The following is a 25577-nucleotide window of genomic DNA, read 5'->3' as shown; positions in this document are numbered from 1 at the left end:
AGTAGGTCACAGAAGGTACCCTTTTAAGATTAGTTTACTGTGCCTCTGTCTAGCAGGGACACAGAAGAGATCCCAGGGTTGAATTTGCGATTTCCCATCCACGCATCCAGATTTCGCTTGAAGAGGGTCAGCGAGGGGCTATGTCTAACATGAATTGGGATTCTATTCCAGAGTGAGGGGAGCCTCTGGGAAATGAATCTGTCCCTCCAGCATGTCCTATTTATTTTTCTGAGGTTTAGGTCCCTGGAGCATGTAGCTCTAAGGGACTTGGATTTTTTGAGGTGGAGCATGTCCATTAATTCTGGGTTTGACATGGCTTTGTACGTCAGGCATAGATCACCTCTGAGTAGGCAGTAAGCAACTGAGTAGAGCTGGAGTTTCTTTAGTCGAGCTGCATAGGACATCTATTTGTAGCCCATGATCCTCTTGGTGAGGTACTTTTGGGGTCTCTCCAGTTGCTGCAGGTGTCAGGTAAGGTACATCCCGAAAGGGGCATTGTATTCAATTATGGGCCTGATGAGTGATGAGTAGAGGGGCACAATGACCTCTCTTGATCTAGATGCGAACCCTTTCGTGATAAGGTGGGCTATATAGCAGGTCTTTCTAACCACTTTGGCAACGTGATTATCAAAGGAGAGATTACTATCTACGTTGGTCCCCAAATCTCTAATTACTTCTTCCGTACTTAATGGATTACCACCTATGTGGTAATTTGTAGGCACCTTGTTTTTCCCAAAGGGGATGACTATGCACTTTTTAGCATTTAGCTTGAGGCCGTGGCTCTGGCACCAAGCATCCGTCTCTGTGAGACCCTTTTGGAGGATGCTTGTGTCAGCTGGAGATCCGATTATGGCCCACAGTTTGCAGTCATCTGCGAACTTTGTCAGCCATAATCCCCCCGTGTTAGCCTGAACCTCAGAGAAGTATATACCGAACAAGATCTTCTTCTAAGTTTTATAACATGTGCTGAGATTTTTAGTTTATTTGTGATAGTGCATGATAGAGCCTGATCTGTTCTAATACTGAGCATTGAATTTATCACATCTATCTTTTTAAGTATTTTTGTCGATCTGTTCCCTCTTCTATACTCCTCTAACAGTAACACTTCTTGTCTCAATTGCTTTACAGTTTTCTCTATTCGATACTTCCATGATGGTATTGGATTTCTCCCCTTCGTTTCTCTGACTACTCTGTGTTCTTGTGTCAGAACTTTATCATTTATCAGTTTAGCTGCACAGTATCCTGCTTACTTCTGTTATATCACATGGATCTCTATGGACAGTCTTAATTACTGTGTTCAGTTGTTTTATCAAACTTCTAACTTTTTGGGTTTTATTGACCTTCTGCAGTCTATTTCTTTCATTGATCTTAATATGTCTATCAATCTCTACCAAATCAAGCAACTCTTCTCTTAGCTCATTTTCTTCTAAACTGAGGACACATTTTTTGTTTTCCATTTCCTTTTATGTATATATTTTTCTAGAAAGTTCTATAGCATCTTCCTGTGGTACATTCCCTTCAATTTCATCCCATGCCATCCGTTGCTCTATCATATGGGAACTTACTGGCCTATCACTCCTCAACATTGACTGCATCTGAGTTTCCACAGTTTCCTGTTCCTTCTCTTGCTGTCCAGCTTCAAGTGAATGTTTATACTGGTTTGCTGTGCAAGGCTCCAAAATATTTCATATGGCATCTGACCAACTGCTTCCCATTTCACTGGTTTCACCTTAATTTGGTTGTCCATTGCTCTATTCTGTTGTGGTGCTTTCTGAATTAGATTTTCTACACCGAATCCTTCACTTTGCAGGTACTCCATAACCTCAGTTTATATTTCTATAATTTCTCCATTACTAATGTCTTTTTGGTGGTACAGTGGTAGATTTGTTACCTCACAGCAAGAGGTTCTCCTGTTCGATTCTCGGCTGGAGTTACTTCTGTGTGGAGTCTGCATGTCCTCCCCGTAGTCGAGTAGCCACCGAAAGACATGCGTGAATGGGTGTGCCTTCGCTGAAGGTTGGGCACCAGGCTGGCAACTCAGCATCATAAAAATCTATTGCCAATCATTAGCGGACCGGAGTAACACTGTTGACCCCTAACCGGGAAACGCCGAAAAGACAAACAAACCAATCTCTTTTTCTGTTTTTCCTCTTTGTCTTCTTATTTGTTGTATTGTAAAGTTTTCCATGTCCAGATTCCTTTGCCTGAATTTCTCTTCAAATAATTTGGGTGCTGCTCTTTTTGTATTGATTACTTTTGCTTTCTCCTTTGCATAGATATTACACCATATGAAATCTCTTTTTCTTTTCCATGTCCATCTTTCTCCTTCAGATGTCTCCTGATCTTGTTGTTTCTCCTTACTTTGGGGACTCGTTCCATCATGCTGTGGTGACCTTCTGCACCAAATCCTTCACTTCGCAGGCACTCCATAACTTCAACTTCTATCTTTTTAACTTCTACTTTACTAATATTTTCTACATTCCCTCTTTGTGATATTATTTTTTTATTATGAAATGTTCCATATCTGGCTGCCTACTTTATATTGATTAATTTGGCTTTTGTCTTTGCATAAATATTTTACCATATCAAATCTGTCTTTCTTTCCCATGTCCTATTTCTTTTTTATGCTTTTCAAAAATCCCTAGGTTTTATTGTTTATAATTTTGCACTTACTCAGATGCTTCTTTTTCCAAACTGATCAAAGTTTCTTGGTCTATATACTGTTTTTCACAAATCTGTTGTATTAATGAACACAGATTTTTTATTTAAGGCTTCTGACAGTTTTTCTTGTGGAAGTATTTTTCTTTCCTCCAATTTCTCTCTTAATCATTTTATAAATCTTGTGACTGGAAATTCTGGGCTTTTCGCATAATAGTAACAATACATAATAGTAACAATACATAATAGTAACAATACATAATTTCCTTCTTATCCTCAATAGTCCACTCTATCGTCTTTATGGCTCTTCTTTGGCCTATCAGTTTTTGTGATTTTTGTGGACTGCTACTTCCTTTTACAACAGGGGGGCCATCCTCCCCCTGGGCCTGGCCTGGCCCCATTGTGGGAATGTTTCCATATTTTGAGGATTCTATGATGTCATTTTTTCCATTCCTGGCACCAGTCCACCTAGCAGGATTGGGCACTTTTTTATCCTGGGTCTTGTGCGCCCCTCTATCTTTTTTAATTTTTGACCTACTTCTGTCCATGTTATATGCTATATAAATACAGTCTATATAACAGTGTTGTCTTGGTGAGATTTTGTGAAAAACAGGGTCCACCTCATAAAGGTACTCACCAAGACTTGAGGATGAATTCAATTTCAGCAACACTATTCTCCTTTGCTCGAACATCTCTCCATTCAGACCCCTGATAACTGGAAGAGTTTATCAATGATGCCTGAATGTGGGATTGTGTTGAAGGCATTGGCTAAGTCAAGGTAGGCTGTATGTACAGATATGCCTTCATCTATGGCTCTGGTGATGTTTTCAAAGAAGTCCACCAGGTTTAACAAGCATGACCTGCCTTTGAGAAAACCAAACTGTGTTGGATCAAGGTTTTGGAGATCAGCTATATTCTTATTTATAAGGTCCATGATGAAGTGTTCCGTGGCCTTACAGATAAGGCTGGTTAAGCTTGTGGGTCTGTAGTTCCCAGGGTCTGTTGCTGTACCCCTTTATGAAGGGGGATGATGGGTGCTGTTTTCCATTCAGCAGGTACAAATCCAGTACTCAGGCTGTGGTTGAAGACAGTACTTAATGAAGTTGCTAACTCATGTTTTAGACCATTTAAAATGCAACCTGGGATGCCATTTGGTCTCATAAAGGCTGTGTTTTTGGCCTTGGAGAGATCATTAATGACTTGCTCTTTGGAGATGCAAGGTTGGGGAGATGTAGAGGGAATACTTTGTGGAATATTAGGAGGGGGCAGGGAATGATATTTTCACCAAATCTGTCCGCTAATAGATTAGCTATTTTTGCAGGATCAGTGTGTGTGATACCACCCACAGCTAGTTCAGCACATGCCTGGGTCCTACCTTTTAGGTTACGGATGTAGCTGAAGAATGCCTTATGGTTATCTTTAACTATGGCTGCTGCATTTTTTTGAAGTTGCCCTTAGTGGATTTTACAAGTTGTCTTATTTGTTTATTCAAGCAGAGGAGGGTGTTCTTCCAGTGCTGGGACCTCTCTTTTTTATTCCTAGACAGCAACTTCTTCCTGTTGTTGTATAATTTATTAATGCTAGATGTCCATCAGGGAAGCTTGTTTTTACTTGAAGATCTTGTTTTGATCCATTCAAGTACAGCTGTGTCAATACATTTGTGCTGGTGTTTGTACAGGGAATTTGTGTATACCTTAGTATACCTTAGTATAGTTGTCAATGCTGTCTATGGGAACAGGAGCTTGGAAATTATTTGTGCCATCCCTTAGGAGGGTAGAATTAGCTTTGGTGAAATTTTTTAGCCTGATTTCACCTAAGAGGGGTTCAGGTGTTATAGCTACTTTAAATGTGACTGATTTGTGATCAGATTTAAACAGTGAGGGTCCTATACTTGTAGTGGTGCAGCGGTCACCCATGTTGGTGAGGGTGAGTTTGAGAATATTTGAGCCCCTTCTGGGGTTGTATACTATTTGTTCTAGGGCATTAGTGTTGATAAAGTACAGCAACCTTTGTGCGAGCATGTTGGTACTTGTATAAGTTTCCTAGCTGATGGAGGGATAGTTAAAACTGCCCATGACTAAAGTGTCTGGTTGTAATTTGATTGACTCAAGTAGGTCCAAATAAGCAGTGTGGGGGTATCTTGGTTCACTAAAGGGGGGGCCTATAGCTAATGATGACTTGAAGGTGGAGTCTTACCCACAGTTAGTTGAACTTGGAGTAACTCCATGGAGTTTTCCTGTCTAACCAGTCTAGAGGTGTATTTATCTTTGATGAAGATAGATACTCCTCCTCCTCCTTTGGTTCTCACACGTTCATTTTGTGGTCTGAAAGTGTTCATAGCTTTGGTTCATAGGTTGGTACTAGGCTTAACTGCCCCTGCAGGCCATTTTAAGACTAACCAATTACCCCACGTGAGAATCAAACCCTGCACCTTGTGTCTGTAAGGTAAACACCTTAACCATTATGCCAACCTCCCTCCACTGGAAGGCATTGTAGCCTTGCAAGGCCGGGGTAGTCTCTGCGGCTCTGAACCAAGTTTCTGTATTGCACAGATGTCAACATCCTCCAAGGAGAGAAGTGCTTTCAGAGTGCAGTTTCCGATTTAAACTCCCAGCGTTTAGTAGCATAACCTTTTATTTATTTTTGTGATATTTTCACATCAGAAATTTTGTTCTTGAGACCTTGACTAAAAGAGGCACTATGGGGGAGGCAAGTGCCTTAGCCAGTAACCAAAAGCCTAGAGGTGACAGGTGAAGACCATCTCTGCAAAGCTGCGTGGTCTATCAACCATGTCATCCAGGCTGACAGGAACTGGATTCCCTTAGAATGGCACCAGAAAGTAAGCCAGTTGTTAAAGCCAATCATTTTTTGTTATATTGTGGTATCATCCTAGGTGAGGGTAGAATGCTGCTCAAGGCTAAGGACATACCTGCCTGGGACACATATTCATAGAGCTCAGTCATGTCTCTCTCTCCATATAGTGCTGTGAGGTACATCTCAAGTAATTCACACCATCATGAACTATGACAGAATCGTAAGGTACTTGTTGTTGAGAGACTTGAGTGCATGTGTTATTTGATGGATGATGGCATCCAATAGACAGCTGACTGTAACCTTCTAATTGTCCAACCTGGTGAGTGGGACATCTGTGTGTCTTACAACAGAGTCACCTGTGACTAAAAAAAATGGTTTAGATGTGCTTTGCCTTAGGGGCTTATTTGGTGAGACACTGGTGCTTGTGTTTTTATGTGTATTGAGTGCTGTCAGTGCTGTATTAGGTGTAGCATGTTTGTGTTTGGAAGGTCTCCTGTACTCTTCACTTATCAGACCAATGATTGAGTACAACGCCCCATTCGGAATGTACCTTACCCGACACCTGCAGCAGTTGGAAAGACCCCAAAAGTTCCTCACCAAAAGGATAAAGGGGCTCAAACATATGTCATACGATGCCCGACTGAAGAAACTCCAGCTCTATTCAGTCGCATACCGTCTGCTCAGAGGTGATCTGTGCCTGACATACAAGGCCATGTCCAACCTGGAATTAATGGACATGCTCCACCTCAAAAAATCCAAATCCACCAGAGCCACGAGAGCAAGAGACTTAAACCTCAACACGGATATAAATAGGATGTGCTGGAGGGACAGATTCATCACCCAGAGACTCCCTACACTATGGAACAGAATCCCAGTCCATGTGAGGCAGAGCCCCTCACTGACTCTGTTCAAGAGAAATCTTGACGAGTGGATGGGAGATCGTAGGTTTACCCCGGGAATCATCTCTGTATCACTGCTGGACAGAGGCACAGCAAACTAATGGGTATAGTATTCTCATCCTAAGGGGTGGTGAAAGCCACACACACTCTGGCTAGGCTTATAAATGCCCTAGGGCAGATAGCCTAGTATGAACCTATGAACCTATGAACCTATAATGTTTAGGTAGGTTTCTGGTGAGTACCTCTGCTTATGATGGTTTATGTGTTGAGTGCATGGTTTGCATAGGAGGTATAGTATGCGAGCTGACACCCTGTTCAGTGTTACTTTTCTGTGCACAAGAGAGCAAGTATTTCAGATTCTAAGTGTAAATGCATCTGTCAAATTTGTACTTGGGTGATTTAGGAGTAAGGGTTGTCAGGGTACATGAGGCAGTTTCTACACTGCCTCAGGATACCCATGTCAATCAGGCTGGTAGGAGAAATAGAGGGGAACTGACCATCCTTGATGCTAGGTTAAACCCTGTTTTCACAGCAGGGAGAGAAAATGGAGGGGTGTGGTATAACAGTGCTCTAATGAGGGTCTATACTAATGAGGTGCTTTATAAATGGTCTGTAATAGTGAGGGTCTGTAAATGGTATGAAACTATTGTAGATTTGGTGGTTTTGGGACTATTTAAGGGGCAAAAGCACAGCTGAGGTGCTCCCTAAGCAGCTAAGTGCAATTTAAGTACTTCTTGGCCAGATCACTGGCAGGTACTAAGGGAAAATTTATCTACTGAAGTTTTTGCCTCTTTAACCAATAATGATTACCCCCACTGGCCAGTAGTGTGCGATGGTGCATGGAGGTGCATTATGCATAAACAAATGCATACAGCAGAGCAAACTAAATTAAACAAAGATAGCCTGCTTTAGTGCTCAATTTAACAAACAGAACCAGATTCAACAAGTCTGAATCTAGTCTGTGCTACAGCAGGCAAAAAGTGCAACAAGTCAGCAAGAACAGTTTTAAAAATCAGCAATATAGCAAAAATGCAGTTTAAAAGTACAAAATACAGTATAAAATTGTACTTATAGTTAGCAGAATGCAACAAATTCCTTGGATTGCACAGAGGAATACAGCAGAGCAGGGGCTGGATACCTTCTTCAGTGTAATTCAGCCACAAGCTTCACAGTAATTGATTAAATAGAATGTCAGTTAGATAAATCCACCTCTTAATAAAGGCAACTACAGGGGAAAACAATGCACCTAACCTGATAATCCAGTCTTGTTCTTTACTATTTAAAATTTCATACCAACATAATTTATTATGTTTACAATGACAAATTATATCTATGGGGATAAAACTAAATGTAGCAGTAGGTTCATAGATTAGTAGCAGTAGGACAAGCATTAAAGGGCCGATGATTTCTGATAACATTCAAACTTTCATAAATAGGATAAGCATTAAAGGGCCGATGATTTCTGATAGCATTCAAATGTTCATAAATAGGATAAGCATTAAAGGGCCGATGATTTCTGATAGCATTCAAACGTTCATAAATTGGACAAGCATTAAAGGGCCAATGATTTCTGATAGCATTCAAACGTTCATAAATAGGATAGGCATTAAAGGGCCGATGATTTCTGATAGCATTCAAACGTTCATAAATAGGATAAGCATTAAAGGGCCGATGATTTCTGATAGCATTCAAACGTTCATAAATAGGATAAGCATTAAAGGACCGATGATTTCTGATAGCATTCAAACGTTCATAAATAGGATAAGCATTAAAGGGCCGATGATTTCTGATAGCATTCAAACGTTCATAAATAGGATAAACATTAAAGGGCCGATGATTTCTGATAGCATTCAAACGTTCATAAATAGGATAAGCATTAAAGGGCCGATGATTTCTGATAGCATTCAAATGTTCATAAATAGGATAAGCATTAAAGGGCCGATGATATCTGATAGCATTCAAACATTCATAAATAGGACAAGCATTAAAGGGCCAATGATTTCTGATAGCATTCAAATGTTCATAAATAGGATAAGCATTAAAGGGCCGGTGATTTCTGATAGCATTCAAACGTTCATAAATAGGACAAGCATTAAAGGGCCAATGATTTCTGATAGCATTCAAACGTTCATAAATAGGATAAGCATTAAAGGGCCAATGATTTCTGATAGCATTCAAACATTCATAAATAGGACAAGCATTAAAGGGCCAATGATTTCTGATAGCATTCAAATGTTCATAAATAGGACAAGCATTAAAGGGCCGATGATTTCTGATAGCATTCAAACGTTCATAAATAGGATAAGCATTAAAGGGCCGGTGATTTCTGATAGCATTCAAACGTTCATAAATAGGATAAGCATTAAAGGGCCAATGATTTCTGATGTCTAGAAGTTTGTCCTACATAAAAATCTAAACAGGTGCATGTCACTAAATAAATTAGCCATTCAGAACTACAAGTACTAAAACACTGACTATCAAAAACACACACTATATTACAAGATGCAATTTATTTAGTTTTCATAACATTTTTGCAAGCAGAACAATGCCCGCAGGGTTGGCATCCTACCAATTGTCTACCTTTCATTGCCTGAATAGCTGATTTGGAAATCTTTTTATAATTATTAAGATGATTGCCTATAGTCTTACCCCCTTCTATAGGAGAACAAGCATTGTGATGGTATTAATTCAGACAATTTGTCTGATAATAAAATATCCCAATGTTTCTTAATTTGACCCTAAAAAGATGAAATGTTACCACCAAAGCTGGTCACCAACCGTAAGCTATCATCTTTAACTTTGTTTGTAGCATATTGTAACAATGTAACAATTGTGATCTGTCAATATTCTAAGTTGCTTGCATGTCATTATGCTTATAGCCCCTATCACAAAGTCTTTTAAAAAGATCTGATTCTTGTTGTAATAAGTCATCTTTAGATGAGCATAATCTTCGAATTCTCAAAAATTGTGACTTTGGTATGTTCATAATAATAATATGTGCTAGATGACAGCTTGTTTTATCTAACAAAGTATTAAATTGGGAATCATTTCTAAATTCTGTGGTAGTTAAAGTACCATTATTGTTTTTAGAAACCAAAACATCCAAAAAACGAAATTTTATTAAGATCATATTTAATACTAAACTGTATCCCCCCCACTTATTTTCATTAAGATATTGTACAAACTCATGCAAATATTTTAAATCAAATTTCCAAACCATCCAGCAATCATCCAAATACCTACGCCATATATCCATTGTGCATAGTTTCATAGTTTCATAGTATAGTACTAGGCTATCTGCCCTGGGGCATTTGTAAGCCTAGCCATAGTGATGTGGCTTTTTCCACCCCATGAAATGGTACAAAAATGTACAGAATAAATCTAGAATACTGTGCCTCTGTCTAGTAGTGACACAGTGAAGGTCCCCTTATATAATAGAATTAGTTTACTGTGCCCCTGTCTAGCAGTGACACAGATGTGACCCCTGGGGTAAACTTACGATCTCCCATCCACTCATCAAGATTTCTCTTGAAGAGATTCAGTGAGGGGCTCTGCCTAATACGAACTGGGATCCTGTTCCAAAGCATGGGAAGCCTCTGGGTTATGAATCTATTCCTCAAGCATGTCCTATTCATACTTGTGCCGAGGTTTAAGTCTTTAGCTCTCGTGGTCCTGATGGATTTGGATTTTTTGAGGTGGAGCATGTCCATCAGATCCTGATTGGACATGGCCTTGTACGTCAGGCAGAGATCACCTCTGAGCAGGCAGTATGCTACTGAATAGACCTGAAGTTTCTTTAGTCTGGCAGAATAAGACATATGTTGGAGACCCTTGATCCTTTTGGTGAGGTACTTTTGTGGTCTCTCCAGCTGTTGCAAGTGCCGGGTGAGGTACATACCAAATGGGGCATTGTACTCAATCATGGGTCTGATGAGGGAGGGATATAGGGGTACAATGACATCCTTGGATCTGGATGTGAAACCCTTCATGATGAGGTGTGCAAGGTAGAATGTTTTTCTAACCACTTTGGCAACGTGGGTGTCAAATGAGAGGTCGCTGTCTATTTGGGTCCCTAGGTCTCTGATTACTTTTTCCGTACTCAGTGGGTTGCTGTCTATGTGATAATTTGTGGGTACTTTGTTTTTTCCAAAAGGGATGACTATACATTTTTTGGCATTTAGTTTAAGGCCGTGACTACGGCACCAGTTGTCCATTTCAGTGAGGCCTTTTTGTAGGATGTGTGTATCTGCTGGTGTATCGACTATGGCGCCTAGTTTGCAGTCATCTGCGAACTTTGTCAGCCACAGCCCTCCCATGTTTGCTTTAACATCTGAGAAATAAATGCCGAACAAGAGGGGTCCCAGGACAGATCCCTGTGGGACACCACTTGTGACTGGCTTTGAGTCTGACATTGCTCCAGCGATTTTAACTTTATGAGTTCTGTCCTTTAGCCAGTTTGCAACCCATATAGTGACATAAGGGTTTACTTTTAAGCTGTTTAGCTTATCTATGATGCCTGAGTGGGGTATTGTGTCGAAGGCCTTAGCCAAGTCCAGGTATGCTGTATGGACTGCTTTGCCCTCATCAATGGCTCTAGTAACTGTTTCGAAAAAGTCAACCAGGTTTAAAAGGCAGGATCTGCCCTTTACAAAGCCGAACTGGGTGGGGTCAAGTGTCTGTAGGTCCCCTATGTCTCCGTTTATGAGTTCCATAATGATTCTTTCCATAGCTTTGCAGACCAGGCTAGTCAAGCTTATGAGGCGGTAGTTTCCAGGGTCTGTAGAGGCACCCCCCTTGTGGAGTGGGACCACTGTTGCTGTACGCCAGTGTTCAGGTACATATCCCAAAGTAAGGCTAAGGTTAAATAGCATTTTTATGTGTGGGTTTAGCTCCTCTTGGAGTTCACGTAACACGCACCCCGGGATACCGTCAGGTCCCATTGATGCTGTGTTTTTTGCTTTGTTTAGGGCAGTTCTCACTTGGACATCTGAGATGGCAGGGAGATTACATTCAGCTGGGATAAGTATTTCTTCTTTTGGGGGTGAAGGAGACAAGAAATTTGCACTGAACCTGTCAGTCAGAATGTTAGCAATATCTGTGGGTTCAGTGTATTTTTTGTTGTTGTGAACCAACTCTGAGCATATCTGAGGGTTTCCGCCCAGGTTTCTAACATAGCTGAAGAAGGCTTTGTGGTTATCTTTAGTGTCCTTAGCGATTTTTCTCTCAAAGTTTGCCTTGGATGTTTTTATGAGAGAACGTAGTTTTCTGCTAATGTTGATCAGAGATGTCTTCCCTTCATGGGATTTCGCTCTGACGTGCAGTAGCTTCCTTCTTTTACTATACAATTTGTTTATGGCTGAGGTCCACCAGACAGGATGCTTACATTTGGTGGAGAGGGACTTGGATTTGTTTGGGATTGCATGATCCATGCATTCTTGGAGATGTCCATAGAAAGCATTTGTGAAGGATTCGGCATTGTGGGATGTGGTATCCACTGGCACAGTGGGCTTAAAGGATACCATCTCAGTCTTAAGAAGAGTGAAGTCTGCTTTTGAGAAGTTTTTCACTGTGGTCTTTTGTGCTGGGGGTGGAGGTGGGATATGTATATCCAGGGTGATTAGTTTGTGGTCAGATCTCACTAGTGAGGGGTATACTTCTGGTGTGGAGCATTTTGTCCCCATGTTTGTGATGATCAGGTCTAGTATATTATCTCCCCTAGTGGGAGAGGTGACTAGTTGTTCCAGTGCATTTGAATTTATGAATTCCAGGAACCTTTGGGCTAGGGTATTAGGGCTAGAATAATGTACCCAATCTATGTTTGGGTAGTTGAAGTCTCCTAGTATGATGGTATTATGTGATACATTCATATCCTCCAATGTCTTCAGGAAAGCTGAGTGGGGTTCTTGAGATTGGGAGGGTGGTCTGTAACATGCTACCAGTTGTATAGCAGTTTTGCCTATGGTTAGTTGCACCTGTATGGTCTCTGATGCTTCATGTGTTGCTACTAACCTGGAGGTGTGGGTATCCTTTATGAATATGGACACTCCCCCTCCCTTTGTGGTTCGGCCCAGGTTTTGGGGCCGAAAAGCATGATACGAGGTATAGCCTGGTAGCGCTGCGGTGCTCTCAGGAGCCTTGAACCAGGTTTCAGTTACTGCACAGACGTCGATGTTCTCCATGCTGAGGAGTGCATCAAGTGCCTGCATCTTGAGATTTAGACTTCTGGCGTTGAGCAGCATTACCCTTAGTTTTTCCATTTTGTTTTCTAAGGAGGTGGGTTTGTCTTTTGAGTCTTGCCTAAAAAGGCATTATGGGGTGGCAAGAGCCTTAGCCAATATCCGGAAGCCCAGTGGTGACAGGTGTAAGCCATCCCTTGCGAAGCAGTGTGGCTTGTCCAACATATCATCCCAGGCAGACAGACATTGGATCCCCTTAGAATGACACCAGTACTTGAGCCAATTGTTAAAGCTGATCATCTTGTCTTTGTATTGTGGTATCATTCTTGGTGAGGGCAAGATGCTGCTCAGGGTCAGGGTCATACCAGCCTGGGCTACATAATCGGAGAGCTCCTCTATGTCTCTTTTCATGTAGTCCAGGGAGGTACGTCTCAGGTCATTCACACCAGCATGGACAATGACGGAGTCATATTTGTACTTGCTTTGGAGTGACCTGAGTGCGTGTGTTATGTGGCGGATCCTAGCTCCCGATAGACAGCTCACAGTCACCTTCTCTTTGTTCAGCCTGGTCAGTGGGACATCAGTGTGTCTGACTATGGAGTCACCTATTACTAGTGTATCAGGCAAGGTGTTTGGCCTTAAGGGCTGCGATTGGTCGACACACTGATTTATTGAAGTATGTGTTGCATGTGTTTTGTTTTGAGGTGGTGGATTTTTGGATGTCTGCTTTGGGAGCCTCTGTTGTTTTGGTAAGTTTTTATTAGAGCCTCCGAGTATGTCTTTGTGTTTTTATGTGTTTGGTTTGCAGTTGTGGTAGGTCTATGTGGGACTGGGATTGTTGTGTGTGTGGCTGCCATCTCCTCCTGTCTGGTCATGCCAGCCCTGAGTTGAGAGAGTTCAGCCTCCAGTTTGGCTATATAGTTGCATCTCTCACATGTATTTGTGTTTGTTGGGAGGAGGAGAGGGTTGTCTGTGTACATGAGACAATTGTAGCATTGTCTCAAGATGCCCAGATTGACCAGCTGAACTGGAGACGACGCCAGTAATCTACCACTCGACATGCAAGAACAGTATAAGGGAGTGGTATACCTTTAAGGGAAGTGGGTATTCACAGGGGTGGTAAGTAGATGTAGTGCTTTACTTAGTACGAGAGTGCTTACTTAGTAGAGAAGTATTGAGAACAAGTGCTAGGCTTATACTACAGTGAGTAGTCTGATTATACTAAGAGTAGAGCTTCCTTAAGGGAAAATTTGAAGAGCAGACTTGGCGGAGCCAGAAAAAGTTTAACCTTGTTTAACCGGCGCTGCGCTATGCGTACGACCGTGCAAAGCCGTGCAAACGCGGATTTTAAACAGTGAACTACAAAAGAGCTGGAAATGGTCCCAAACAACCAATTACTACAGCTTCTTGTGCTGAGGTCACTTCCCCCAAGGACAGGTAGGCTGCTCAAGGCTCCCCACTCCCACTGGTGAGCAAAGAAACTTCCTTCTATCCAAGTAAGGTAATGGACAACACAGGAACTACACCACAGCCCAGAATACAGCAATGCCTGTAAACTGGTCTAAACTAGTCGAGGAAGGCGGGAAAACAAGGATTATTTGTTTGTTTTTTTGTTTTTTTGGTAGAAACACACAGAAAATGCAGAAACAGTGATAAATTAGTTACATGAAGCCATTTTTATCCACCTGGGTCATTGACTGAAAACGGTTAGTTGATCAACTCACTCTGCTAGTCAACAAACTATTTTATTTATTTATTTATTTTACATTTGTTGACCGGGCTAGTCTAACTGGATATATGTCCATTTTCAGTAGAGGCCCGGGGAGAAAAGCTCCAAGAATGAACAGTGACAAAGTTAACAATATATAAAAGACATTCAAAATCATAATGCAGAGGTAGCATTGGTCAAAAGAAAAATTATAATAATAAAATTTTAAGCAATAAAAGTTATACTACAAATTATACTAAAAAATTGTACTAAACACAATAGTAGGTATGAGCAATACCAATTAAGAGAGAAAAGCCCTCATATTTTATTCTCTTACTATGAAGAAAAGAGTAGTAACTAGATTTGGAGGTGTAGGTTAGAGGGGTAGGGATAGGGGTAAGAGCAGGAAGGTGAAAAATATATCAGTCTGGGTTAGCACAAGGACAAAGCCCATGAGTTTTAAGATATTCTTTAAGATGTTTTTTAAATAAAGAAGTGGAAGCAAGGGTTGATAATTCAGAAGGAAGCGGATTCCAGTTTTTACCTGCTGTGTTTGTGAAGAGAGAGTCACCAGCTTTGTTGATGGATTTAATCGAGGAAACTAGGAGCTTATTAGCAGTGCGTAGTGTAGTCAGATTTTTGTATGGTATAATCATATTAGTGAGGATAGTTGTGTTGTTGGGGTGGTATAGGGTCTTTTGAGTGATAAGTAATTGTTGATAGAGTATATGGTTCTGCAGTTCTAGCCATTCAAGTTTTTTGAGATTGAGGCAGTGGTGAGTTTTAAAGGGGGAGCATGTGATGAATCTAGCTATGCTATTATAACAGGTGGAAAGTTTGGAGAGGTTGTTTTTAGATAGGTTAGTGTATATAGCAGAGGCATAGAAAAGGGTAGAAATTAGGTGGGTCTGGGCAATAGTTTTCCTGGCAGAAGGGTTAAGGAAGGGTTTAATTCTATAGAGGGTACCAAGTTTTTTGTTAACTGATTTTATGGTGGAGTTGATGTGGTCATCATAGTTGAGACGATTATCAATTGTTACACCTAGTGGGCGGGTTGTAGTATCTGGGGTTATGTTGGTAGCATTGTTAGAGGTTATAGAGAAGAATGCCTTAGGTGATTTAAGAGTTGGAGAAAATAGCAGTAGTTTTGTTTTTTGGGGGTTTAGGAGGAGGTAGTGTTGCATGAACCAGTTTTCAACATTCTGAAAAACAGTTTGGGTGAGGGACTGGAGAGAAGCTATGTTCTTAGCTGTACAGATTAAGGTGGAGTCATCTGCATATTGAATGCAGGTGGCTTGAGGTATGTTCATGTGCAGATCATTAATAAATAAGGAAAAAAAGAAGGGGACCTAAGATAGAGCCCGCAGGGTTGGCATCCTACCAATTGTCTACCTTTCATTGCCTGAATAGCTGATTTGTTAATCTTTTTTACTGCTATTTTCCCCAACTATAAATAAATACATACATACATACCTGCATACATGTTTACTCTCATAATGTTGAAGTCATGTTTGTCGAACACAGGTATGTTGAAATTCGTTTGGACGATTTCTGTGTTGCCGCATGTGACTTGAGCGAAACAGTTGTATCAGCGAATACCACTATGCCTTCGCTGATATCAATCTTGATGTTAGGAGTACAGGTTGTGGAACAGTGAGGACTGGGAAATCCATCCCTTTCCTCACTGTAGTACGATCTTGGAGTTGGAATATTTATTTAGCAGGGGGTGTGGGGGCACAGCCCCCCACAGGGGAGAGCAGGGGGGCTTGCCCCCTGCAAAACAGTGAATTTGTAGGTTAGGGGCTAGACGTACTTTAGCTTCTACAAGGACATCGCGTTCACTATTTGATCTAAATGTCGAATCTGCTGAATTTGTTCATCAGATTCGATATTTAGACCTAATTAGTATGTAGGAATTCAGCATTATGGTTCTACATTCAAAACAGAATTTGTTTTCAACATCAACATTTTGATAGTAAACCCTGCATACATATATGTGTAATAAAGTTCAGAAATGCAAAGCAGATACTCAACAAGAAGAAACTGTTAGGTACTGGATGTAATTCCCCACAGGTGGCAAGAACAATCTGTAGCATGCCTCCACGAACCACATGCACACACACACACACACACACACACACACACACACACACACACACACACACACACACACACACACACACACACTCATACACACACACACTCATACACACACACACACACACACACACACACACACACACACACACACTCATACACACACACACAAAATCAAATGTAGACATTTTTCATTGAGTCTGTAAAGTTACTGCTCTTACAGTCGAATGTAAAAATTCAGGACAATGATTAATAAATGAGCATGAGTGACCAACATCCTTCTTTGTACCCTAGCAGTGCGACCCCCAGATACTGTTAGGACATGGGGGCAGAGGATGTTATTCGTGTTTCATTGTTGCAGTCATTACATTAGGGATATCTGCTTGCAGGTAGCCCTCAGTCGGCCTGATTAACAAAGTCTTGGGTCCTGCGTCAGTTGCTGTCCCTTCTTCCATGTCAGGTTGTCAGGGGTATAAAACATGCAGCCGACGCCATTACATCAGTCTTTCTTGCCGTGCGGTGCCCGAAGCAGAAGCAGTTCGTAAGTGCCGGTCATTCTCAAGTTTCAGAACCGAAGTCTTCAACTAAAGCTAAGTACCCCATTGGGGAAACTTTTTCTTGCTCCTTACCGATGTCAGTAAAAGTTAATAATTGCATTACTTGTGGAAAGCAAATACCTCATGAAGATTTTCATTCGTACTGTATTCCTTGCCTAGGCCCTGACCACGAAGTACCTTGGTGTTGGTTTTGTGCTTTATTTAATCAGCGCACTATCCATTGTCGGTATATTTTCGCCTCTAAATATTTCGGTTCTTGGTTTAATTATCAAGAAATGTCATTGATTAGCCTTCCGACTACCAGGATTCCAAAAAAATGCAAAGATAAAGACAGAGACAGGCTGCCGAAGTCAAAAACTGCCGACGCTTCTCCTAAGCCAGTTCGCCGGTACTCAGTGAGGTGCTTTCGCAGCCCCTGGTACCCGCTACTTCTGATTCGCAGGCCTCTACTGAGACCCATTCGGAGTCCGGTATGCCGCAAGATGCTTCAACTATGGAACCCATGGATGTCTCTACCTTGGATGGGTCCGGAGCAGCTGTGCAGGCACTGGCTTCTGAGGGTGTATTCAGGCCAACAGACTTGCATAGTAAACCGATGCCTCCTTCTTTACTTAGGCCTAAATCTCGATCCATGCCTAAAAAAAAGCAATGCCCAGGTCACATGCTCAGGCCCCTATGCCTAAAAAACAAATGATAAGAATGGCTGAAGATCTAATAATTCTATCAGGGGTAGCCAACCCCCCCCCCCCTTCTAAGTGGCCTAGGACTGAAGTTGATTATGAATCTTCTGATCAGGATTCTGTTGTTTCTGATTCTTCTGATGATCTGTATTTGCCCTTATCTACTTATGAAGATTCTGATGCAGAGGACTCCATTCCCTCTGCTTCCCCTCCCGAGGATTTTTCTTTTGAAGAAACCCTACATACTCTAAAGGAGCATTTCCACTTGGAAAGCCAGGATTTTTCTGATTCAAAAAAGAGGCTTAAGGATTTCCTTCTCCCACCTCAGCATAGGCCTTTAGCTATTCCTCCTGTACTAGACATTGTTGATGATGCCTTTTCGGAATCTAGTTTGGCCCCTGATTCCCTGCCTCCTGCTCCTAGAAAACCTGACAGATACTACAGGGTCCCTGAGTCCCACAAGTTCCTTTTTAAAAATCCTATTGCAGATCCAGAGACTATTTCACAGGGGCCCAAGGGCATTAAGGCTTCTACTGCTAAAAATCCTACCCCTTCTGATAGAGACTCCAGGGCACAGGATAGATGGGGTAAGAAGGTTTACACTTCTGAAACATTGGCCATTAGGGCTTTAAACTACCAGTTTCATATGTATAGTATCAGCAACATGTTACTGGACTGCTTAAACAGAAAATGATGTTGATTCCTGACTGTGTGGAAAATAAAGACTTACAGGATTTAATGCATTCTGCTGAACAAGTTGGAAAACATACTTTGCAATGCGGTTTTGATTCATTAGAGGCCTCTTGCAGGGCTGCTGTTACTGGGTCTGTGCTCATAAGGCATGCTTGGCTTAAGGAGCAATCTTTGCCTGATCATGTTAAAGCTAAATTGTTGGATGCTCCTTTAAATCAGGATCGCCTGTTTGGCAAGACGGCTGAGGAAGTTCTTAAAAAGATGGAAGATAAAGCTAAATCTATGCAAACTGTTAAAAATTTTTTACAAGTTCAGCCTCCTAGATTTAGTAGGCACTGGCCCTCTAAGAATTGGTCCTTTTCAGCCCCTTCCAGGTCTTCTCAAGCCAAACCCAGACACAGCAAAAACCCCAGGTTTCAGCCCAGGGCACACACAGAACTAAGCAGTGGGGGGCCTGCACTTCCAAATCTGGGAATAATAAGACTCCCCCCTATGGTAAACTGTCTGAATGACTTCCTTTTAAAATTTCCAAGCACTTATCAACTGACTGCCCCTTTGGGAGGAAAGATTGCTCTTCATGCAAAGAATCGGGAACTCATTACCCAGGACAAATGGGTTTTAAGTATAGTGTCCCAGGGATACAGATTTCACTTCCACACATTGCCAACACCAAGTGGGTGGCTGGACCTACCCCCAAATCAGTGGGCAGAGGCCCAAAAACAAGTACTTTCTCTCTTAAGCATGGGGTCTCTTCAACTGGTACCAGAAGAGGAAAAGGGACAAGATTTCTACTCCAGACTTTTCCTGGTACCCAGAAAAGACAATTCATGGCGTCCTATCCTGGACCTGTCTACTCTAAACACCTTTTTGGAGATTCCAAAATTCAAGATGCTGACTCTTCACCATTTACTTCCTATTCTAGGCAAAGATGCCTGGTCGGCAACAATAAATTTAAAAGAAGCATACCTGCACATCCCAATCAGGGAATCTTGCAGAAGATAACTACGCTTCGAAGCAGGCTACACGCACTATCAGTTCTCTGCACTGCCCTTTGGCTTATCTACTGCACCCAGGGTATTCACAAAGTGCCCACCTCCAGTTATTGCATTTTGCAGGCAAAGAAATATTCAAATATACCCATACCTGGACGATTGTCTAATTCAGGTAGAAAGCCAGGACATACTTTTGAATCATCTGGCCTTTGTACAAAGGGTTCTAACTTGTCTGGGGTACATCATAAATGAAAAGAAATCACACCTGGTACCCTGTCAACAAATTATATTCCTGGGAGCAAGCTTGAATACAACTTCCCAGATGGCTTACCTCATGCCAGAGAAACAAATTAATTTGACAACCTACTTCAAACAAGTGTTCACAAAAACCCTGCTATGTACAAGACAAATACAGAAAGCCTTGGGGTTCATGGCCTCCTGCATTCTTGTAATTCCATATGCAAGACTGCATATGAGGAAACTACAGTGGTATCTAAAAAGCCTATGGTGTCAACATTCTCAAGACCTAGAAACAATGATTCCTATCATACCTTGCCTACGCCGAGAGTTCCTTTGGTGGGCAGAGGCCTGCCACCAAAACAAGGGACTACCTTTCACACCACCCCCTGCTGCCCAAACCCTAACAACAGATGCATCAGACTATGCATGGGGGGCTCACCTGGCAGGGAAGTGCATTCAGGGCAAATGGAACCCAAGTCAAATGCACCTGCATATCAATCAAAAAGAAATGTTAGCTGTACAGAATGTTCTGACAGCCTTCAACGACCACATTCTTCCAGGACAACTAATGGTAAAGATGGACAACACCACTGTTATATGGTACATAAGCAAGCAGGGGGTACACATTCTTACCCCCTCTGCAAACTAGCCATGGCATTGTGGAACACAGCCTTGAGCTACCAAGTGCACCTACAAGCTCAATTCCTGCCAGGAAAATTAAATACACTGGCAGACGGACTAAGCAGAAAACTCATGGACCCACATGAGTGGAAACTGGGACCAAGGATTTTCAACATGTTGACAAGCAAATGGGGGAGCCCAGATACAGACTTGTTTGCCTCTCCCCAGAACTACCAATTGGACAAATGTTGCACAAGGACTCCCCACAAACAAGCCTGGAAAGTGGATGCTCTGTCCTTCAGCTAGAAAAACCTATCAATCTATGCCTCCCCCCTCTGCCTCTGCTCTCCAAAGTGCTACTACAAATCAGAAAGGACAAACCAAGGATGATTTTGATTGCTTCAGACAGGCCGTGCCAACACTGGTACCCCCTCCTGTGCAGTGTGTCACGGTTATCTCCATGGCACCTGCCTCAGACTCCTTCCCTGCTGTCTCAGCAGGAGAACCAGATTCTGCACCCTCAGCTTCTAACACTGAACCTTGCAGCCTGGCTAATTACTTAATCTCTTCTTTACCATCCCTCAGGAAACCTGTGATGGATATCATTTTAGAGGCAAGGAGGCCTAGTACTAGAAAATGTTATGCTGAAAAATGGAAAAGATTCTGTGCCTGGAACCAATCTCAAGGGATAAGCACAGCAGCGCCCAATTTACCTCAGATTTTACAATACTTAACTGAGATGCTTCACAAGGGCCTGTCTTTTTCCTGCATTAAAATTCATGCCTCAGCCATTTCAGCTCATTATAACACAGAACCTCCCCTCTTCTCTCATCCACTGCTCAAGCAGTTCCTCAGAGGGGCCAAACATTTGAGACCACCCAGGAGAGCTCCAACCCCAGGCTGGGACCTTACCTTTGTCTTGGAGAAACTCACTCTACCTCCTTTCGAGCCAGCTGCTACTGCAGACTTAACATTTCTTTCTTGGAAAACAGCTTTCCTTTTAGCAATCACTTCAGCTAAAAGGGTATCTGAATTACAGGCCCTTATGGCAGTGGAGCCTTTCATCATCTTTCATGCAGACAGGGTGCCCCTCAGAACCAATCCATCCTTCATGCACAAGGTGGTATCCAGTGTGGCTCTTAATCAGTCCATTCATTTGCCAACCTTCTTTCCCAATCTACAGAATAAAGGGGAATGGATATTGCTTTCCTTAGATGTGCACAGACAACTTAGATTGTACTTGGACAGGACTAAACCTCAAAGGAAATCTGAACAACTGCTGGTGGCATTTGCTGCAGGGGCAGTGGGGAAGGCTATTTCAAAGCAAACCATTTCTAAATGGATAAGCCATTGCATTCATTTCTGCTATAAGCACCATGGAAAACCTATCCTCCAGGGGATCAGACCTCACTTCAGCAGGGCTGCATCTACCTCTACAGCCTTACTCAGAGGCGTCCCTACCAGGGACATCCTAGAAGCTGCTACGTGGAGTTCTGTACATACTTACACCAAGCATTATCATTGGCCAATTTTCTCTAAATCCAGAGCTGGCTTTGCCACTGCAGTCTTGCAGGTCCTTATAGCTGGCCCTAATGCTATCTAAATTCCTCCTCCCAACCATAGCTTTGGGAATCTACCCAAATGTAATGACTGCAACAGTGAAACATGAAGAACATAGTACAGTTGTGTACACTTACCATAAATGTAGATGTTCGAGTGTATTCACTGTTGCAGTCCTGGTTACCCTCCCTCCAGCCCCCTAACTTCTTTTGACTATACCTCTACTTTCCTTTACTATGCTTAAAAGCCTTTTTGGTGTATTTGCTTTTTTGTTGGCGGTATATATTTGTATTTTTATATTTAATTGCTTCCTATTAGGGGGGCACCTGACATCTAGGGCAAGAAAAACTGATGTAATGGCGTTGGCTGCATGTTTTATACCCCTGATGTCCTGACGCCATGGAAGAAGGGACAGCAACTGACGCAGGACCCAAGACTTTGTTAATCAGGCTGACTGAGGGCTACCTGCAAGCAGATAACCCAAATGTAATGACTGCAACAATGAATACACTCAAACATCTACATTTATGGTAAGTGTACACAACTGTACTATTTCCCTCTCTATTAATGAGATAAGAAAGTAAGAATGCACTAGTGAAGCTGTCAGTATCAGGACACAGCATACTGGACCCCATTTCACAGCAATGTCCAAACGTGAAAGTGTTAGTACAATTAAATGTTTTTCTTCTTGGGCTTATTCTTCTTGGGGCTTATTTAAAGGCTGTGCCTTTCTTCTTTTACCTCATAAACAGGAATACTATTGATTTTCGCCTTAATTACATTGCTCTCCACCTCATAAAATTAGTGATATAGTGATAGTAAAGGTTGTTTAATAAATCTGTACACGTTATAGTTAGAAATTTATTATTCTTCAGAGAACATGTATTAATACAAATCTTTCTTTTCTACCAGCTTCCTCAGTGAACAATATTACTGGCTTAGAATGGAAGGGGGCTTCTTCCTGTGAGTGTTTTTTTAAGTGTTTTGAATATACTGGAAAGGGGCTGCTTGCTGTGAGTGGTTTAGGGTGTTAACATTTTTAGTGAATGAAAAACTGAAGCACTGGATGATTCCTTCCCCTAGTCAAAGGAGACGTAAAAGTCTGTGAGTTGTTCTGTGTGTGTCAAATTTGTGTGAGTGGACCTCCCAGAGATTGGTTTGTCACAGTGTATTGCTGAAACTAAATGCCAGTTATGTTTCAGTGTAAGCATTTGTGGGACTACGCTGTTATTTGTGGATGGGGCAACATGCATGACTCAAGAATATGGTAGCAAAGATGACTTGGGGGGGGGTGGCAGTGATAGATCTTAGAGTACAAATTGATAAAACCCCCTGCTCACATCTCTAGTAAAACCTATGTCAGGTAAGCTGATGCTTACGTAGATGATGTGATAAGAGAGGGCTGCCTCTCCTATCTAACTAAAGTACAGACTGAACTAGATTCACCGTCACAAACCTAGTTGGCATTGTCTCTAAGAGTAAGTTACTCATGATAGTTGTAAAATATTTAGTTTGTATCATTGGTAAGAGAATTGTTAGGACATAGAAACACAAACTTGATGTTGTGAGAAACTAGTCTATTCTTGGAACCAGGAAGAAAAATGAGGGCATTCTTGGGGCTACATGGGTACTATTATTATTATTTTGTATTTGTTTATTATTTCTTAACATTTGCTTAACAAGAAAGTCCAGCTAGGTAAAAAAGCCCCTTTTCATTGGAGTCCCGGAAGAAAAGCTGGACATGGCAATTTACTATGCACACTAATATAGTACTGTAAGTTAAATTACAGCACATAGTTTCGGAGAAGGTACCAGGTTACAATTTTTCCAGCAAACATACAGCAGAAAAGGTAATGTTAAATTTATGACAGTCCAAAATGAAGATAATATATTCGGAATATATTATCCAATAAAAATTAGGCACAGCTGGAAAAAGAATATTTTAATGAAAAATAGTGTTGTGCAGCATACATTGTAAAGTTTCAAGAAGGCTACTGAGTGTTGGATTAATAAACATTATTCAGATGCAAAGGAGCATTTACTGAGCCGTGAAAACTTTTAGTGGAATTTTCGGTATGATTTAAATAAATATAAGCCACAATTTCCCTCAAAGAAAGGGGGATTTTATTCTGTAGTGCTGACATTTAGAGCTGGGGGCCTCACCAGTTGTACTGTGAGATGTTGTAGTTAGTTCTAGAAGTCAGTCCTGAGAGTGCCCAGCTTTATTGTGTACATTTCTTTGAATAAGATTAACGAAAGGTGGGCATTTTTGGGGTGGTATATGATATTGTGGACCTTTAATTGAGAGAAAGAGAGGTAGTTTGTTAGTTCCATCCAGTTTATTTGTGTTAAGCCTAAGCAGTGATGGGCTATAGATGGGAGTTTGTCAGCAAATCTAGCTACCTTATTATAGCATCAGGCAAGTCTGGTTATTTGGGAGGAGTGAGAGTTTGTATAAACGTGGACACATATAAGAGGGTTAGTACTAAATAGGCTGAGGCTAATGTCTGTTTACTGGTATCTGTTAAGAAATGTTTAGATCTACAGAGAGGACCTAAAGTCTTTATTGTCTATGACTCCTTGTAGTTTAGCATGTGCAGCTACTTTGACTGTAGTTTTGTTGGATGAAGAGATAGGATTTGAGTGGTTTTTAAGGGTGGTGAGCATCATCTTGGTTTTGTTTGAGTTCAGTAGTACGTGTGCATCATGTAACCATTTCTTAGTGCTTGAAAATGTTTTATAGTCATCCCCTTTGGCAAAAACAAAGTGCCCACAAATTACCACATAGGTGGTAATCCATTAAGTACAGAAGAAGTAATTAGAGACCTGGGGACCCAAGTTGATAGCAATCTCTCATTTGACAACCACGTGGCCAAAGTGGTTAGAAAAACATTTTATATAGCCCACCTAGTCATGAAGGGATTCACATCTAGATCAGGGGAGGTCATCATGCCTCTTTACTCATCCCTCATCAGGCCCATAATTGAGTACAATGCCCCTTTTGGGATGTACCTTACCAGACACCTGCAGCAACTGGAAAGACCCCAAAAGTACCTCACCAAGGGGATCAAAGAGCTCAAACAGATGCCATATGCTGCCCGGTTAAAGAAACTCCAGCTCTACTCAGTGGCATACCACCTGCTCAGAGGCGATCTGTGCCTGACGTATAAAGCCATGTCCAACCCAGAATTAATGGACATGCTGCACCTCAGAAAATCCAAATCCCATCGATCTACGCGCTCCAGAGACTTGAACCTCAGCACTGAAATAAATAGGACATGCTGGAGGGACAGATTCATAACCCAGAGGCTCCCTTCACTCTGGAATAAAATCCCAGTCCAGGTTAGGCAGAGTCCCTCATTGACTCTCTTCAAGAGGAATCTTGATGAGTGGATGGGAGATCGTAGGTTTACCCCGGGTATCACTTCTGTGTCACTGTTAGACAGAGGCACAGTATACTAACCTCGGAAAAGGGCATAGCAAAATTAATTTAAAATGGGTGGCGAAAGCCAAACACACTCTGGCTAGGCTTATAAATGCCCTAGGGCAGATAGCCTAGTATGAACCTATGAACCTATGAACCTATGAGTTAATCTTTCTGTCTTGTGGCAGCTACTGGCTGAGGAGATGATGGTAGAGACATCTGCATATTTGACAATAGTGGCAGATTTGATGGCTGAGTTTAGATCATTAATGGATGCGGTGAATAGGAGTGGACCTAAACATGATCCTTGTAGAACATCTACTGCGACAGCAGGGAAGGCAGATTACTGATTATTCTACTTCCCTTCTTGAGATCTGTTAGTTAGACATTTTGTATCAATGTTACAGATCTGATCAAAGGGAAGATACCACTTAAGATAAAGAGGCAGCTAGACACAG

The 25577-nt window shown here is 41.7% G+C and overlaps 1 protein-coding gene across 1 annotated transcript in view; it reads left to right on the top strand.

Annotated features, from left to right (window-relative positions):
- C1QTNF12 (C1q and TNF related 12) overlaps positions 1-25577 on the top strand; it is a 998063-nt gene that overhangs the window by 228138 nt on the left and 744348 nt on the right. The window lies entirely within an intron of this gene.

This window comes from Protopterus annectens, chromosome 2.part1 (genome assembly GCF_019279795.1).
Source record: "Protopterus annectens isolate FY-2018-M chromosome 2.part1, PAN1.0, whole genome shotgun sequence".
Lineage (NCBI taxonomy): Eukaryota > Metazoa > Chordata > Ceratodontiformes > Protopteridae > Protopterus > Protopterus annectens.
The sequence above is the reverse complement of the archived record's forward strand: the minus strand, read 5'-3'. Positions and strand labels throughout refer to the sequence as shown.